This window comes from Pinus tabuliformis, chromosome 9, assembly GCF_031772625.1.
Source record: "Pinus tabuliformis cultivar Carrire ecotype Pingquan chromosome 9, CPIR1, whole genome shotgun sequence".
Classification (NCBI taxonomy): domain Eukaryota; kingdom Viridiplantae; phylum Streptophyta; class Pinopsida; order Pinales; family Pinaceae; genus Pinus; species Pinus tabuliformis.
In genome coordinates, this window is record NC_142307.1 from 1062477288 (window position 1) to 1062483995 (window position 6708).

The following is a 6708-nucleotide window of genomic DNA, read 5'->3' on the forward strand; positions in this document are numbered from 1 at the left end:
TGTATTTAGAGAAAGATAGTTCCATTTTGTCTTGTTTGTCGCTAGAGAGTTTAGACTCCTAGGGAGGTCAGATGTGTCCGCACAAACGACTTTTTCTGCCACGACAGCAAGTGGTAATTAGTAAATCAACAATAGGGGTAGATCTAATGAGGTTACTAGAGCTACCACAAGGGCAATTAGAGAGTTTGTAAATCAGTTGTTTAATTAATAAACAAAACCCGGAGATTGACTGAAGCGGCATTTATCTACTTTGCATTTGCATAGAAAATGCAGTTCGACGGCTACCTGGCTCAACTTCAGGCTCCGTCTGTAAGTTTATAAAGTAAACAAATGTAAATAAACAAACAACCTAGTCGCTCCCCAGTGGAGTCGCCATTTTGTTACAGAGAAAAGTGTCTATGCAGAACTGCTAATCCCACTAAGGCGTGGTAGCTACCTTAGAAACAAACAAAGTAAAACTACTTTTGTTTTCCTTTATGAAAGATAGATGAGAGAAGAATAAAGGATACCAACCTCTGTCTTGCGCTTGGTTCCTTGTTTGATTCCTCTCTCTTCTGATAGTCCTTTGCTACTTGCTTCCTTTTATACCCAGCTTTACAAAGTACCTGTAGAATCAAAGCAGCATAACACTATACAAGAACATGGATCTATTATCATAAACAATCTAGGATTAGATGTAAATTGACCATACAAATGCACAATACATAGATTACACAAGAGTATGGAGGAAAACTTGAATAGCTTTATTGATAATCAAGAAAGAGCCAAGAGAGTTACAGCCAATTGTTCTGACCTAGCATCATCCTCTCAGCAAGTAAGCCCTTCTTCACCTCATGCAAAGCTTAGATCACCCAACACTATGATGTTGCCTCAAGAAACCAACAACAATTCCTTACAAGATGCAAAATTCCAGCCTCTGGATCTTTTGGATGAGGGATCCATATATAGATATCTGTAAGGAAGATGAGTCAGCTTGTGATTTGATTAGTGTCTTCCCTCTAATAGTTCTTGCTTCCACTTGGAGATTGATGATCTCTTACTCATCCCTGGTCGAATTCGGAAAGGCAAGTGTCACAGTAGAAGTTTCTGGAAGATTCTATGCTTCTCCACCTTGCGGATTGACATTTCCATTTGTCTCTTCTCGCCCATCGCACCCCATAGAAGGGCTTTTTAAAATGCAACGCACCCACTGAGTGTACTTAGGTGAGATGCAACGCACTTTGCCTATGGAGCAAGTGAAATGATCCTGTTTTGACCATTTTTGAGTAGTTTTTCATGGAGAACTTCTGGGAGAAGCTGTAATCAGTTGACCTTGTTCCTTTAGGGGTTGGAAAAACACTTTTAAGGACTTAGGAGCCCTTGGTTTATGGACATTTTATGCTTGGGGTTGCAGTACCCAAAAATGTCTATAACAAGCGGGATGATTGATTGTGTGAATCAACATTTCCTCTCGTATTAAGTTGAATTACTATTGCGGTGTGGTGCATCAGTAGGGTAATACTAACATATCTCATGATGGTATAAAACCAACTCACGTTCCCTATTGGTGGGTGAACAATCCAACACTTGGTGAATTCTGATTCACAATGATAGGAAGAGCCGACATCGAAGGATAAAAAAGCAACGTCACTATGAACACTTGGCTGCCACAAGCCAGGTATCGTTGTGGTAACTTTTCTGACACCTCTATCTTCAAATTTTGAAAATCTAATGGATCAATAGGCCATGCTTTCACGGTTTGTATTCGTATGGAAAATCAAAACCAAATGAGCTTTCACCCTTTTGTTCCACATGAGATTTTTGTTCCCGTTGAGCTCATCTTAGGACACCTACATTATCTTTTAATAGATGTGCCACCTTAGCAAAACTCCCCACCTGACAATGTCTTCTACTCGGATCGACTCGCCAAAACGTGCCTTAAGGCCAAAAACATGGGCAATGCCCTATCCCTACCCCACGGAATAAGTAAAATAACTTTAAAAGTAGTGGTATTTCACTTGCACCGAAAATGAATCCCACTTATTCTACACCTCTCAAGTCATTTCACAAAGTCGGACTAGAGTCAAGCTCAACAAGGTCTTCTTTCCCCACTGATTCTACCAAGCCCATTCCCTTGGTTGTGGTTTCACTAGATAGTAGATAGGGATAGTGAGAATCTCATTAATCCATTCATGCATGTCACTAATAAGATGACGAGGCATTTGAATACCTTAAGAGAGTCATAGTTACCCTCATCATTTACCCACGCTTGGTTGAATTTCTTCACTTTGACATTCAGAGCACTGGGCAGAAATCACATTGCGTTATCATTTTCAGGGACCATCAAAATGATTTGTTTTAATTAAACAATAGGATTCCCCTTGTCCATACCAGTTTTGAGTCGACTGTTCGACACCTAGGAAAAAGTCCCCGACAAGAGGCATTCTACGCTTGTAGCCCAATCAGTAAGTGACTACCCACCTCACTATAAGAGAAACTCGGGTAGACTATCGACAGCCCACAAGTTGAGCGTACAAACCCATAGGCCCAACCCTTAGAGCCAATTCTTTTCCTGAAGTTATGGATCTATTTTGCTGACTTCCCTTACCTACATTGTTCTATTGACCAAAGGTTGTTCACCTTGGAGACTTGATGCGGTTACAAGTACGACCAGGCATGAACGGTACTTGGTCCTCTAGATTTTTAAGGGCTACCAAGTGTGCATCGGACACTACAAGACATGCAGTTCTCTTCCAGATTCTTTACCCTATCTCCGGGTGAACTGATTCCAAGGTGGGCAACATGGAAAATTTTAGGGGCTAATGTTCGCCCAGTGGGCTAATTTTGCATGATTTTCCACAAAAAATATTCGCCAATTTCCAATTTTTATAAAAGATTATTCGCCCAAATTTTAGAATATAAAACCATTTTACCTTAAAAATCGCCAACATTATATAGAGACTATATATAAAATCATTATAAATTTGAATAATTTTACAAATATATCAATAAACATTTTATAGTTTGCATATTAGGTATTAGTGAGATTCGCCAATGTTTTAAAATTCAAGAAAATTTTCCATCCTTAAAATTTTCCTTGGTGGGCAAGTTGTTAAAAAGGAAAGATAACTCTTCCCGGGACCCCTGACGACGTCTCTGGATTTCCTAACTTTTTTACCTGCTACTATATCTAGGTTTGGGAATATTAACCTGATTCCCTTTCAATGCTCGTGCAAAGTGCACCCTTGATACAAGGCTTCCCCGTCTCTTAGGATCGACTAACCCATGTCCAAGTGTTGTTCACATGGAACCTTTCCCCACTTCGGTCTTCAAAGTTCTCATTTGAATATTTTCTACTACCACCAAGATCTGCACCAGGGGCCAATCCACCCAAGCTCATGCCCGAGGTTTCTCAATGGGCCCTACATCCTCCTACTCATCGGAGTAGGGCAATTGCTCCGACGGTCAAGTATAGGTTGCACGCTGTAACACCATCCGTTTTTGGGGCTAGTTGATTTGGAAGGTGAGTTGTTACACACTCCTTAGTGGATTACGATTTCCATGAACACCATCTTGCTGTCTTAATCAACCAACACCATTTGTGGGATCTAGGTTAGCACACAATTCAACACCGTAACTCAACTTTTGGTTCATCTTGCATCGCTAGTTCTTCTTACCAAAAATGGCCCACTTGGAGCTCTTGATTCCATGGCATGGCTCAATGGAGTAGCCGCACCCTTTTACCTATTTAAAGTTTGAGAATAGGTCGAGGGCGTTATGCACCCAATGTCTCTAATCATTTGCTTTACCTGATAAAAATCGAGCGTGAGCTCTAGCTAACCTGAGGAAAACTTCAGAGGAAACCAGGTACTATATGGTTTGATTAGTCTTTCTTCCCTATACCTAATTCAAAAGAACGATTTGCATGTTAGTATCACTACGAGTCTCCACTAGAGTTTCCTCTGGCTTCACCTTGCTCAAGCATAGTTCACCATCTTTCGGGTCCCAACAGGTGTGCTTGCACTCGAACCTTTCACATAAGCTCAAGGTCGATCGATGATGCACCCCCCTAGAGAGGGGATCTTGCCCATCAGCTTCCTTACACCTCACAGGTTTTCAAACTCGCCAACTCGCACCCATGTTAGACTCCTTGGTCCATGTTTCAAGATGGGTCAAATGGAAAGCTCGCCAACCAACACCACGAGTGCACAGTTACACACAGCCCACCACAAGGGCGCACTCTTCATTCCTTGACCACTAAAATGACAAACCGATAGGAAGTAATCCACCCGCGCTTATGACAATGCAGTAGCCCATGTTGGTTTACACCTCAAGTCAAGTGGCAGACTAGCCTAAGCCATTCCACATCTGACCGAGACGCCTCAACAGCCTCCATCCACTTCCCTCTCGATAATTTCAAGCACTCCTTAAATCTCTTTTCAAAGTCCTTTTCATCTTTCCCTCGCGATACTTGTTCTCTATTGGTCTCTCACCCGTATTTAGCCTTGGACGAAATTTACCACCTAATTAGAGCTACATTCCCAAACAACCTGACTCATCGACAATGCCTCATGATGCGGTAGGGTCCCGGTCCGACAGGGTTGTCACTCTTTCAGGCACCCCCTTCCAAGAGACTTGGCCTAGGTCCACTGTTGAGATGCTTCTATAGAATACAATTCATTTGATGTTGCCACTCGATTTTCATGCTGGGCTCTTCCCGGTTTGCTTGCCGCTACTAGGGGAATCCTTCTAAGTTTCTTTTCCTCCGCTTAGTTATATGCTTAAACTCAGCGGGTGTTCACGCCTAAGCTGAGGTCGCAAAGATGGAGCTAAATCTTCCCTACCCGATGGGAGGACAAGAGAGAGAAAAGAAAGTTCAAGCGATGCCACAAAAAGCCCGCATCATATAACATTGACTTCCCATCTAAGGTAACAAGATAACTGCTCATTGATGCATGCCACGAAACATTGCTTGAGGTATTTCAGCCAACCGCACCACATTGGGCATGGATGACCAGCTCCGCTGCTCCCTAACATATTGCAAGGAGTGTGTTTGAATGGGATATGATGCCTAGACAGACGTGCCCTCGATCAAGGCCTCAGGTGAAAATTGCGTTCAAAAACTCAATGATTCATGAGATTCTGCAATTCACACTAAGTATCACATTTCGCTACATTCTTCATCGTAACAAGAGTCGAGATATCCATTGCCGAGATTCATTTCCATGTATTACTGAAAAATCTACCACAACATTGAATAGGGGCACCCCCCACAACAAATGTAAGGCTAAGGGCCAAAAGGAGGAAAGGAAGAAAAATGCATGAAAGAAAGAGAAACAAAGGTGTCTACCCCCCTCACAAGAGGAGGCTCAAACATAGAACAATCTCCTCGAGCCCCACGCCCTCACAAAAGGGGGGAAATGCATGGAACAGAAATCGAGAAGGACTAGGGTGGCCACCCTGGGATCTCTTACTGATTTTAATCCTTCTCGAACACCAGTCCACAACAATTTCCCCTTTTCTCTATAAAGCAATGGACTAAAAGGAAGAAGGGAAGAAACCAAGGTGAAAGAAATAAAGATCAAATGTGGCTACCAGCTCACAAGGGGAGGCTCAAATAAAGCACAAGCCTCCCAAGCCCCATGCCTTCACAAAAAGGGGGGAATTGAAGGGGACGATGATCAAGAAGGACTAGGGTGGCCACCCTGGGAGATCACATTGCGTTTTGTCCTTCCCAAACACCAATCCACAACAATCCCACCTTTTCTCTGTAAAGCTAGGGGCCAGAAGGAAGAAGGGAAGAAAAAAACATGAAAGAAAGGGATATCAACCATGGCTACCGGCTCATAAGGGGAGGCTTCAAATAGAGAACAAGCTTCCCCAACCCCGTGCCTTCGCAAAAATGGGGAACTGCAGGGGATGATGATCGAGAAGGACTAGGGTGGCCACCCTGGGAACTTGCACTACTTTTCATCCTTCCCAAACACCAATCCACAATAATCCCACCTTTCCTCCATAAAGCTAGGGGCCAAAAGGAAGAAGGAAAGAAAACAACATGAAATAAATAGAGATATCAAACGTGTCTACCAGTTCACAAGGGGAGGCTCAAACAGAGAACAAGCTTCCCCAACGTCATGCCTTCACAAAAAGGGGGGAACTGCAGGGGATGATGATCGAGAATGAATAAGGTAGCCACCCCCATAACTCACACTACTTTTCATCCTTCCTGAACACCACTCCACAACAATCCCACCTTTTCTTCGTAAAGCTCGGGGCCAAAAGCAAGAAGGGAAGAAAACAACATGAAAGCAAGAGATAACAAACGTGGCTATTGGCTCATAAGGGGAGGATCAAACAGAGAACAAGCTTCCCAAACCTTGTGCCTTCGCAAAAATGGGGGAACTGCAGGGGACGACGATCGAGAAGGACTAGGGTGGCCACCCCAGGAACTCGCACTACTTTTCATCCTTCCCGAACACCAATCCACAACAATCCCACCTCTTCTCCATAAAGCTAGGGGCAAAAGGAAGAAGGGAAGAAAACAACACCAAAGAAACAAAGATCCCAAGAAAAGAGAGAAGCTCAACAACACACCAAGTAGATGTCCACTAACCAAAAAGAAATCAAACAAGGCACCCAATCAAAAAGCATCCCACCTCTTCACACCCTCCCACATACATTATGGCACAACACCCTTTCTAGCTTACAACATAACAAACAACAATCAAA

The 6708-nt window shown here is 43.1% G+C and overlaps 1 non-coding gene and 1 pseudogene across 1 annotated transcript; both read right to left on the reverse strand.

Moving 5' to 3' along the window:
* Positions 1 to 1180: 1180 nt before the first annotated feature.
* LOC149152422 (25S ribosomal RNA) lies at positions 1181 to 4797 on the reverse strand (annotated as a pseudogene).
* Positions 4798 to 5044: 247 nt separating this feature from the next.
* LOC149152423 (5.8S ribosomal RNA) lies at positions 5045 to 5198 on the reverse strand. The gene has a single exon (XR_016263986.1). It is a non-coding gene; the product is annotated as a 5.8S ribosomal RNA (ribosomal RNA).
* Between the last annotated feature and the right edge of the window lie 1510 nt (positions 5199 to 6708).